The sequence below is a fragment of the Neovison vison genome, chromosome 1, assembly GCF_020171115.1.
Source record: "Neovison vison isolate M4711 chromosome 1, ASM_NN_V1, whole genome shotgun sequence".
NCBI lineage: Eukaryota > Metazoa > Chordata > Mammalia > Carnivora > Mustelidae > Neogale > Neogale vison.
The window spans coordinates 254,301,224-254,313,883 of NC_058091.1; the positions used below are offsets into that span (position 1 = coordinate 254,301,224).

Here is a 12,660-nt window from a genome sequence, read left to right on the forward strand (position 1 = left end):
GATTATGCATGTGAGTAGCGGCTCCCTCCACATGACGTACGGGGTTCCGTAATCGGTCTCTGTTTCCTTTTGGCAAAAGAGCCCACTTCAGCAGGGAAAGGCTTAGAGATGGGCTTCTTGTTTGCTTTCTCCAGTCAGCCACCCCAAATTCTTGGAAGTGGGTGGAGCATAAATGAAAAGTTGGTAAATAAAATTCTTTCTTTGGTCTAGTATGGACAGGCTTTGGTCTCTTCAGGCTACTTTGTGGCTCCCAAACTGTAATTACTGGTTGCTTTTTAAAGGGTCCCTCTGAACTGAGTCTTCAGTTGTTCTAAATTCACTTGGGATCCTTCTGGACCCAGGAATTAAAGGTGACTCTTCATTCCTGTAAGTCAGAGACTGTCTTGTCTAAGGAAACATTCAGGGCTTCAGGCATGTTGTGTGGTGAGATGGGCCAATTAAAGCCATAGCGCAGCAGCCTCCAAAGGGGGTTTGTTCCTTGGGAAGCAATAAGCTTCCTTGTGAGTCTGATCTCTGGCCAGGAGGACCCTTCCCCTCCTGTAGCCCTGATCCCTGGGGTTCTAGAGTAATGGCAAGTAAATAGAGGCTACTGGGCCAGAAGAACCGTAGAAGGCTTTGTTTTTGTTTTTTTAAAGATTTTATTTATTTATTTGACAGACAGAGATCACAAGTAGGCAGAGAGGCAGGCAGAGAGAGACGAAGAAGCAGGCTCCCTGCTGAGCAGAGAGCCCGATGTGGGACTCAATCCCAGGACGCTGGGATCATGACCTGAGCCAATGGCAGAGGCTTTAATCCACTGAGCCACCCAGGTGCCCCAAGAACCGTAGAAGGTTTTACTGGCCACAGAGTCTCCTTAACATCACGGGATTCACGTAATGCCCTGAACCATTCCTGGCTTCTGAAAGGGAGGATTCTGAAGATCTATAAGCTCTACATATCTCAGAGGACTGCCATGCTCCCTTCCACCAGTCCCACCTCCCTCCCAACACAGCATCGTACAGTGGCCTGAGGATGGGGTGGGGTCCTTTGCCTTTCACTGTCAGTGGTGACAGTAACAGATGACCTGGACTGAATACTTTCTATGCATTGTTTCATTTCAGCCTCCCGATGACCCTACGAAGTCGGTATCACTATCATCCCCATTTTACAGAAAAGAGGATTGAGGACAAGAGGGCAAGTAAGTTCCTCAGGGCGAGTATGTGACAGAGATTCAAACCCAGCTCTGACTGACCCCACAGGCCCTGCTTTTAACACCTGCACAGATCTGTTGCCCGCCTTCCCCTGAGCCTTCACTACTCCATGCAGACCTCATCAGAGCCCCGCTGCCCACACCAAAGCCCGAAGATCGAAATGCATCCGAGCACAGTGGATGGACAGACAAGCTCGGGCTGGACCGCCCAGGTCTGAATCCCGCTCCAGCATTTACTCACAGTGTGGCCACGGGCAAGTTACTTGAACTTTCTATGCCTTTGTTCTCCCTTTCACCCCCAGACAATAACCCCTCAGCCGACTGCGGCTGGGATGGGATGAACCATACGGGTGAAGCACACACCGAGGGCACTCAGCACACGAGGAGAGCTCCATAAGCCCTGGCGTTTCTGTCCCCTCTACCATCTCTCAAGGGCCTGCTCAGCGTCTCCACCTCGACATCTAACAGGCAATTTGGCATAGCTGAAGCCGAATTCCTGGCCTTCCCTCATAGTGCTCCTTTCCCCCTACTGTTGTCCACCCTAACAACAGGCCACTTTGTCCTTCTGGAAGCTGAAGTCAAAAACTTCGGAGTCATCCTGGGCTCCTCTCTTCCCTGTGTCCCTCACACTTAACTCGCCTGCAGATCCTCTGAGTTTTACCTTTAAAATATGCCCAGCAGCTTGTCCTATACTGCCTCTCCTGCTACCTGGTCCAGGTCAACACTGTCTTTCCCCTATGTGCACCCAGCAGTCTCCTCATTGTGCCCTCTGCCTCTGCTCTCGCCCATGACTGTCTTCTCCTGCTGTAGCCAGAACCCCAGGATGCAACATGTATCCAGACCACCTCGGCTTCTGCCTCACCCAGAGAAAATGTCAATGCCTGATCACAGGCCCACTGGGCCACACCCTTACCACAATTACCTCTCCAGCCTCATGGACCTCCTGCTTTTCCTCCTGGAGCTCCGGCCCTGTTGTTATCTTCTGAAAACTCTCCCTCCCTCCAGATACCTGCGTGCTTTATTTCTCCACTCCTCTGCTCTCTGCTCACGCACCACCTCATCAAAGCAGGGTTTCCCAACCATTCCAAATAAAACAAGTCCCCAAGCTGCCTTGGTGACTGCCTGTGTCAGGAAACAATAAACCACCAAACCTCCCTCCCTCACCTCAACCCAGTTGTCCTTACTTCCTTTCAGTATCAGCTTCTGGAACAACCTGTCCTCAGAACAGGTGCAGGAGAGGTAGAAAGAATGGGCAAAGTACTCGGGGAAAGTATCTGATAGAAATATGATTCCTGGGCACCTGGATGGCTCAGTAGGTTAAAGCCTCTGCCTTCGGCTCACGTCATGATCCCAGGGTCCTGGGATAGAGTCCCGCATCAGGCTCTCTGCTAAGCTGGGAGCCTGCTTCCTCCTCTCTCTCTCTCTCTCTGCCTACTTGTGATCTCTGTCAAATAAATAAATAAAATCTTTAAAGAAAAAAGAAATATGATTCCTTTGGTTCATAGGAAGATACTATTATATAAATAAATAAATAAATATATATATATATATATTTGTTGTTGTTGTTGTTGGATAGCACATGATTGGTCCAAAATGCTGTTTTGGACCAAGTAACGCTGAGGAAGGCATAGCAGAACACACTTGAGACAAACAGCATCCAGCACCCCTCTTCCCAAGTAACACCCAAAATAAGGTGGCAAGTGTGAACTAGGGCCTTGGGAGTAAAGAGGTCAGTGTGAATGTGCTATCTGATGGCAGCTCCTTATGAAGCCTCACTAAAACGATCATGATGGAATTTTTTTTTAAAGACATAAAAGTACAAGGGAAAATTAGAGAGGTAAAAATAACAAAACTTTGGGATCCAGAAAGTTGATGGATAAGAATTATTTGACTAACTAGTCCTGACAGAGCTGAATCCCAAGCACATAGCAAGAAAATCCATGAGCCAGATGGATTATACAAGAGAATGCTCGGAAAAACTCAGGAACCTAGGACACATGGTACTTCTGGCCCTGAGAGCAAAGCTATGGGAAGGAGGGAATAAAATAATAGAGACTGCTTGAGAGCTGTTTAGTAGTAGTTAGATGTTTAGACATCCTCCCTCACTCCACACTGCTGGGCCCTTTCCCCACACTGGCAGAAGAATAAAATATAGGGACTCTGGACTATGTGACATCAGACCCAGTTGGTGGGTGTGACATCCAGTGTATCATATTATAAACAGAGTGATTCAGTAACTATGGACATGACGCCCTCCCACCCTGTTTCTCCTACTGGGCTTCCAGAACGCTGGCATCCAGGCCTTTGCCCTCTGAACAGGAGGTTGGAAGAAACCTCTGTACTACGTGTAACAAACTCAGGTGGAAAGGCTTGAAGATATTGACACATAGGCTTCCCAACAATTGGCACAGCATAGCACTCCACAGTAAAGTTCACAGTCAAGAAACTCTACTCATTCAGACAACCAGAGATGAAAGGCATCTGAGGAAAGCCTCTATGAGACAAGTCAGAAAACAAACAAATAAAAACAGCTTGGAAAAAAACCCAGAAACTTTGCGAGGAGAAGAAAACGTCCCAAAACTATCATTGATCACCTTGCAAGATAAGACATTGCATCAATGAAACAAAAACAGAAAGCTGCTTAAAAAATTAAAAAAAGAAAACTGTTTAAAATAAATACTTATGAAACAAAAAATATTTCCTGAAAATTAAAAATATGAAAATAGAAGTAAAAAACTTTGTACAAGATTGGAAAATAAAATTGAGAAAGTGTTTCAGGAAGGACATCAGAAAGACAAGAGACAGAAAAGAGAGAAAAATAGAGAAAATAATTAGAAGACCAGTCCAAGAAGTCTTACATGCAAAGAAGATGAGCACCACAAAGAAAGAACAGTGAAAACAAAGAAAATATTCATCAAAAAAATAAGAAAAGAATATTTTTCAAACTTGAAGAACAAAAATCTCCAGATTGAAAGGGGACTTCAAGTTCTCTGCATCATGGAAAAAATATACTCACACTAAGGTACGTTGTTATGAAATTTCCAGAACACTCAGAATAAAGAAAACATCCTACCCAGCTTCTGAAGGGTAGAAAACACAGGCCACATGCAACAGATCAGAAATTAGAATAAATTAAGAATTTTTAGCAGCATATAGGGAGAAAAATAAACAAAAGACAATGGGCCAGTGACCTCAAAAAATTACAAAAGAAAATTATTTCCAACCTAGAATTCTATATCTAGCCCAGTTATCACTCATTTGTAAAAATAGAATAAAAATAATTCAAATATGCAAATAATTTAACTGTTGCATGCTTTTCCCCAGAAAGCCACTGGCCTATTCTACCAAATGAAGGAGTAAACTATGGAAAAACAAAATACATGCCACATGTGTAAGTTCCCTAGGGCTGCCATAGCAATGTACCACAAACTGGGTGGTCTAAAACAACAGAAATTTATTGTCTCACAGTTCTAGAGGCTAGAAATCCAAAATTGTGGTGTCATCAGGGCCATGCTTTCTCCGAAACCTTAAGGGGAAGACCCTTCCTTACCTTTTCCAACTTCTGGTGGGCCCACGGTTTCTTAGGTTTCTGGTAGCAGAACTCCAATCTCTGATTCCATCTCCATATGGCTCTCTTCCCTCTGTGCCATCTCCATATGGCTCTCTTCGTCTCTGTATCTCATCTCCTCTTCCTATAAGGACATATAGGACTCCATAGGGTTAAGGGCCCACCCTCCTCCAATATGACCTCATCTAACTAATTACATTGACCTATTTCCAAATAATGTTAACATTCTAAGGTTCTGGGAAAGACATGAATTGTGGGGAGTGGATCACAGTATTTAACCCAGTGCAACATACAGAAACAGGAGGTGGTAATGTGGATGATGGCAAAAGACTAGCCCAGGCTGATAGCTCTATACCTGAGTCGAGGGCCACCAGCCCACATAGGGTAGATTAGATGCTCATAAAATTGAAATTCAGGTGTTGAATTAATGATAGATACATACAAAACTGAACAAACAATAGTGACAATTAAAAGGCAACTGTTAATTCCAGGAAAAACAAAAGATTAGTTCATAGCCATTGCTCTGTAAGGCATATATAAGGAACAATGAATGCTTATCAAGCCAAAATTACAAATAAATATATGGGAAGGGTGGAGGAGTGGGAAGTGGTGGAAGTGAAAGGAGGAAAGAGTGATAAGTCCTTATCTTCCATAGTTAATGGATAAATTAATGAGTAAGGCCAAAAACTGAAAAAGCCAGAGTTAGCAGTTCAAGTATCCACAGAGATATAGAGTAAATATTAAAAGAGTTGAAAACAGTATCCCTGGAGAAGGGGAAATGGGAGGGGAGGAGAACTAAGGAATGTTGTTTGTCTTAACAAACCTTGTAGAACTAGTTGACCTGTGTATATATATAAACTCAACTAGAAAAAAAATCACGAGAGAAAAAGACACAAACGGGCCCAATCATCAACAGCCTGGTGCATTGCACACAGCACCCTGAGTCTACTTTATAGTTAACATATTTTACAATGAAACTCTAGAGTCAGCTTAACAGTGATTCTCAACTCGGGGCAGTTTTGCCCCCCACCCTCCGCCCCCATCCCAGAGGACATTTGACAATGTCTGGATTGTCACAACTCATGGAACGGGGAGCTACTGGCATCTAGGAGGTCAAGACCAGGGGTGCTGCTGAACTTCCTGTGATGTACAGAGCACAGAAAGGCATCAACAAAGGACTCGTTCAACAACTTAACAAGAACCATGTGGCCCAAAATGTCACTCGCGCCAAGGCTGAGAAGCCCTTGCTCAACAGATGATGGGAAAGGGAAAGCCCTGGGAAGACGTCTGGGAAAACCTGGTTTCTTTAGACTCACATAACCCTTCTGACACCAGGTTTGTGGGGTTTTTCCCCCTCACCGACCTGTTCTCCAATTCTGTGTAGACACCAACCGGGTGTCCTACAGCTCAATTCACCTCTAACACTATCTACCTGCCATTAGTGTCACATCTCACAGGTTAAGTGCTCATTCCCAAGAGACTGTCCCCCGACTTCAGGTGCCAATTAGGAATCCTAGGCTTCCTGATCAACTTCTGATCAACTGGCCATCAATCAGGGGCTCCCGTGACCCCCTCTCGGGTTCAATAATTTGAGAAAATGGCTCACAGAACTCAAGAAGGCACTTCATGTTTATCCATTTATTATAAAGAACACAACAGCCAGGGGTTCAGTCGATTGTCTGCTTTTGGCTCCCGTCATGACCTCAGAGTCCTAGGATCAAAACCGGGTCAGACTCCCTGTGGGGAGTCTGCTTCTCCCTCTCCTTCTGCCCTTCCCTCTACTCATGCTCACTCGCTCTCTGTCTCTCTCCCAAGTAAATAAATAAAATCTTAAAATACATTTATTTATTTATTTATTTATATTTACTTACTTATTATTTATTTTTTATTTTATTTTATAAAACAAAATTTTTATTTTATTTAAAAAAAGAAATACAACAGCCAGAGAAAGTGATGCATAGGGCAAGGTTGAGGGGGAGGGAGGGTATGTAGAGCCTCCAAAACCTGTCCAGGTACACCAGCCTCCTGACACCTCCCCACATTCACTGTCCCAGAAGCTCTCAGACCCCTGTCCTTTTAGGTTTCTGTGGAGGATTCATTATGTAGGTGTGACTGATTAAATCACCAGCCATTGGTGATCAGCCCAACCTCTAGTTCCTCTCCTCTCCCAGGAGGTCAGGGGCCTGGGGCTGAAAAGTTGCAACCCTCTAATCCTATGACTGGTTTCCACCATCCTTAGGGGCTTTCCAGAAGTCACCACATTAACATAAACCGAAGTGTGGTTGAAAGGGGCGCATTATGAATAATAAAGGATACTCTCTTCATCTTTCTATCTCTTTTCATGTAGGAAATTCCAAGGGTTTGGCGGGGCTCTGAGCCAGGAACAGGGAGGAAGCCCAGATATCCATTTCTTGTTATAAATCACCATATCACAGGAAGTCGCTGAGGTCCTCTAGGTAAGAAACCACACAAGGCTGAATTAAGAGACTTCTGTGGTAGACAGCACAAAATTGAAACTGAAGAGTGGTAGTGACAGTGGAGACAAGGGGATTTTCCCACCACCGTGTTGGGAGAACACTGGGCAACCTGTGGGGAGGTCCATGTAGGGAAGAATCGAGTCCTTCTGCCAACAGCTGGTGACCGAGCTGAATTGGAAGGGGACTCCACAAGCCCAGGCAAGCCTTTGGGTGCATGGGGCCACAAGCCTGGGGCCATAGCTGTCTGCCGTCTCACATGACCCAACAAATTAGAACCTTCCAGATGCTCCAGTCCCTGATGCAGGAACAGTGAGATAATGCACACTCCTCATTTCAAGCCACTAAGTTTTGGTATAATTTGTTATACAGCAATGGATAACTAAGACAAATGGGCAGTGAGAAAAAGATGGAAATAGTAATGACGAAGCAAAAACCAAAGGCAACACAAGAGGCCAGATGGCGGTGGGGAGGGCAGGGCCAGGGTCAACAATTCCAGCAACAACCACCGAGTCATAAGTGCCTCTATCATCAAGTGGGCCACGTTACACATTTCCAAAAACATCTGGCCTAAAGATGAAAGCCGAGATGTAAGTTGTATTAGAAAAGATGTGTAGAAGAACCTTGCACAGCGTCCAAAACGCAGTAAGGGGGAAAATGATAACAAAAGCAAACCCAACAGCTCACATTCTGACACTGCTCTGTTTTCCTAGGTGACTCCTGCTCTGCGGTCCTAATTAACATTTATTTATTTATTCTGTCGGGTGCTACACTCACACTCAATCGGCTATTATTATCCCTGTTTCTGATGAGGAGACGGAGCCTCCCAGAAGAGAATGTGGCTTCTCTACAATCCCACCAAGCCAGGACATGAACCCACATCAGGCTCAGTTCAAAACTCACACTAATCCCACCGCACCATCCACATCTCTTATAGAACACTTCTTTACATACTGTGGGATTGTTTGAATTCTCTTCCCTCAGTCTTTCTTCTAAAGAACTCTGCCAGTGCTCCTCCTCCCCCACCCCTAAAAAAATCCGTTAATTATTGTTCATTCCTGAAATTAAGTGTCTATATATTTTACTAGGGAGACTCGGAAAGCCCTCACAGGGGTGGAATGCGGGAACTATGAATGTAAAGCTTTTTCACGACTCTTCCTCATCCTCTGTCCCCTGGGTCTGGACGTGCAGCTATCCTGCCTGGCAACCTTCCTTGTCTCCCCACATGCCCCCACCCCTCCAGGGCAATGTCTGGCCAGAGCAAAGCATTCTCTCAGCCCCATTCCCCTGGAAAATGTTGAGTCTGAGTTGACATTGACACCCATTAGGGAGCTGTGCAGCTGTTCCCACACAGCCAGCCCAAAGGCTTTCCGGAAATTGTTTGCATTCACGCGCCTTCTATACAGCCTGGCCACTCTGCAAAGGCCTGGCACCCCAGGACTGTGGCTGAGGTCGGGATGCACACTGTCTTTCACTCTTCTTTTCCTCTTCCCTGATTCCGTGAATGACTACTAAATTGAGAATTATTAGGTGAGAAAAACAGGTACTTCTTTCTTGCTATCTATAATAAGCTGAGTGGTGGGGGTGGGGGAGTTACAGCTTTTTTTTTTCTTTGTGGTTATAGATAACTATTATCATATTATTTAGATCTCATTTGGTTTAAGTGGCATAAATCCAATTCTAAATGGATTTGGCAAAAAGAAGAGTGCAATAACAGGGCACTGGAATATCTCCAAGCAAGCTGAAGAAAGGACAGGGACATTTCCAGACAGGGTCACCATGTACAGTTGTGTAAGCTGCACACTGCACAACCCCAGGGGCCACTATATCAGATGGCAGTCATATGAATGGCACCTCCTCATGTGGTGCAGGGCACAACTTTCTAGCTCTTTTCAGTGTCCCTCCTCCAGGTTTCAGGAATACCTGAAAGCAGGGTCTCAAATGTCACCAGGACTCTCTCTCTCCATCTCTGAAATGGCGTTATTTTTGAATATTGACCAAATCCTTCCCATTGGTGGGCTGGTTTCATTCTTGTCTGTGAATGGTTCCTTACTTCCAGCCAAGGAAGGACTAACTGGGGCTTTTACTGGTTCCAGCTTCAAACCTTCTAGGGAAAAGCTCTGACTGGTATATTTGAGCTTGGCTCCCATCCTTCCACCAATTGAGAAGCTGGATGGCTCAGAGGTGGGCACTACATTTGCATTAGCCTGAATCAGATTCCCACTTGAAAGAAGTATATCTGCCTAGTAGGAGATGTAAGAGCATATCATTTGGGGAATTGAAGGCTTTTAACTCTTACTTATCTGACTTTTTTTTTTTTTTTTTGGTAACTTCCAGAGCCTTTTGGGAACACTAAATACCCAACAGTAGAACAGGAGGACGGACGATATAGAAGTAAAATTGCTCCAGTTCAAGAATGGGTGTGAAGTAAACTAGCCTCCTCTGCGATTTTCACTTGATGAGGTTGTAAGACTTTTGGCAGAGTGGGGGTAGAGTCATATTTTGACTAAGTGGGGGACATTATGACCATTCTGCAGTCACTCACTGGCAGCTTCCAAGCTTTCTGTCTTGAAGACAGAAAATAACAATTCTCTTCCCAAATTAGCTGCCCACGGATGCTTGGTAACTGCCTCCTTCAGGGGGCCAGGAAGAACAAAAAACAATCTCATAACAGTCCATTTTATCACCCTTGCATCCCCTCCCTTGCCTCCCACCTCCAACACTAGTGTGGAGGGCACACCCCTTTGCACTCTGATATTACTATCCCCCCAGCACTCTCTCCACAACTTTTCTGAATCCCCAATTTTCACCCCAACTCACACCAGTCACCACAGCTCAATAGTTTGAATATTCAAGCCAGTTTGAATATTCAAGCCAGAGAAGGACTCTCTGGGTGTCATGAAATCAAGGGGTTACGCTGAAAGGGACTGGGGTCTTGAGGAATCCCAGAAAACAAACACAGCTGCCAAGTGCCATAACTATTCTTGGATCATTTAATCCATATGTAACAAGGGGGGGTGCATGACCATTAATGACCAAAATAAATAGTAATCAATTATATGATGATGGTAATTACGCTTTTGAAATTAGCCTGGGAAAGGATGACCAAGGCAATTTTTTATTCCAGCTCAGGAAAATGGGACGCCAGCTGGGGCTAATAAGAGCTTTCATTAAAGCACTGAGCTTCATCCAGCACCGCGAAGAAAGCCCTCTCTGTCCTGTGGCCCGGCCCGGCCCTGACATGCCTTCTGCTTTTTAACAAGAACTGAAAGGTGGCGAGACAAACAGTTCTTGCCTTGGCACCAGGCAAAGTCAGCCTTTGAAAAGGCAGTGATTATTTTCAATGGCCCAGTGCTGGGGAGTTTCGTTTCCTTTACCCCGTCTCTGCCTGCCTGGGTTCCTGCACCAGCTCTGAAATTGACTAGGGTAGTTGGTGGCGGCCGATGACCCCGGGGCAGAGGGTCTAGGCAGGCGAGGACCCACCAGCACAGTTTGCAGGTCTTGCTGGGGTAGGAGCCAGAGGGAAGAAAAACGCGGTTTCTCCACAAGGGAGTGTGTGCCTTTCCTAGCACTTCAGTCCCCCAGCAGCTGCAGCAGAGACAGCCACTAACATTTCCTGGCCGGCCCTTCCACCCCCAGAGAGCATATTTGCCAGGCACATGGAGGCCCAGAAAACTCCTCCTCTCCTATGCAGACCGCAACTTTGGGAATTTCATGGAAGTTACTCACTGCTGGCTCTTGCCTCAGTTTCCCTTTCTGCCTCTCTCCTGTTCACTATTTCTTGCTGTTTCTCTCCTGCCATGAAGAAACTAAAGAAAGCCTCTCTCTTAGCCAACCTGTAGCAAAGCCGAGGAGCTCAAGGGTTAGTGGGAATAAAATTCCCTTCTCCCTGTTTTGAGTCTGATGCTGGACTGACGACCCAAGCCTTCGATGGAGGCTGGCTCCCAACCAGGGGCGATTTTACCTGCCAGCGGACATCTGGCAACATCTGGAGGCCCTGACTGGCCTCCTGGAACACTGTGTTTCAAGGGGTGTAAAAGTCTAAACCCACCTACCGCAACAGATTTATTCCAGAAAACGCAGCCAGCCAGAGGCGGAACCACACATCAGGGTATTACACCAGTGATCCCGCCTTCTGGGGCCAGCGCTGGCCAATCAGAGTAGCTGCTCTCAGGAACGGAGGCAAAGGAGGAGGTTGCAGAAGCTCCCTTTCTAGCACTTCTACCAAAAGGGAGGACGTTCCTCCCCCTCTATATATAGGCCAGTTCAGGTTGTCCATAAATCTCCAGAGTGATAGACCCAGGAAGGGATCCCAAGAGGTTTGGGTATGGCCAAGAGCTGAGAACAAATCCCACCATGTGCCTTAGCCTCAACAGGCATTTGGCATCTGTGCACGAGACCTTGCTCCAGGTGCTTCGTATATGCAGATTCTATCCAAAAGGCAAGGCTGCGGGATTTTAATTCACGCTTTACCCCATACTGCGGAAGTTGTGCACCTTGAGTCTTTGTCTAGGTCTGACAGTAATCTTGTAAAAACTCAACTCAAAATCAACGCATTTTACTGTCAAAAAATGGTATTTATTTAGACTTCACAGAAATTCTAGAGATTGGGGTTATGGGAACAGAAGCCTCTCATTTACTCAGTGCCACAACATGCCAAGCACTCTGCTACACCCACGTATAGATTATTTCTTTGCCCAACCCCCAGAACCCCATAAGATACCTGTAGTCCATTTAAGGGACCAGAAAAGTGCTGGGGGCAGAGCAGTGGCACAGAGCCTTGGCACTTACCTACGCATCTTGCCCTAGGGCTTGGCAAGATCCAGCATTACTAAGAGGTCCTGGGCTATAACAGGAGTGCAGCTGCATTGGAGCTGTCAGAATGGATGCTCAAGGGATCCCACAACATCTCCCTCCATCCCTGAGTGCTTCTAGAAACAAAATCTTGAGGCACACCTCGTGAGTCTGACTAATAAGGCAGAAGACGTTGGTTTCTAAATGGTTTGGTGTCCTCAGAAAAAGGGCCTGCTTTTTCTTTTCTTTTTTTAAATTCTGTGCTGGCCCATTCCAGGATCAGGAAATTCTTCCATATAGACACCCTCAGGCTGCTGCTTAAGCCAATTTCCTCCTCCCTGGTCCAGAATGGAGATGACAAACAGCTGGTGGCCACTGTCTCTAAAGAAGGTCTTGCATAAACCTGAAGACCAGTTACATAATCTGCCTTCTCCAAGAGCAATCACCCCAGTCCTCTTGAGTGTTTCTCAGAGATCATCTACTCTGCAAGTTTCCCCTGCAAGCAGGTTGACCACTTTGGAATTAAGTTGGGAGACCACAGTCAGCTACAACATTGAGTCCATTACTCTACACAACCCATGTTCTCTCATACACGTTGTCAGGGGCAGATTTCCTAGTAAAACCCAGAGGGAAGC

The 12,660-nt window shown here is 45.8% G+C and overlaps 1 long non-coding RNA gene across 2 annotated transcripts in view; it reads right to left on the minus strand.

The window, feature by feature from the left end:
- The window catches only part of LOC122892666, a 225,782-nt gene that overhangs the window by 38,980 nt on the left and 174,142 nt on the right, over positions 1-12,660 (minus strand). For both annotated transcript variants that reach the window (XR_006381438.1, XR_006381439.1), the window contains one exon: positions 4,740-4,881. This is a non-coding gene — a long non-coding RNA (uncharacterized LOC122892666). The remainder of the gene's footprint in view (positions 1-4,739; positions 4,882-12,660) is intronic.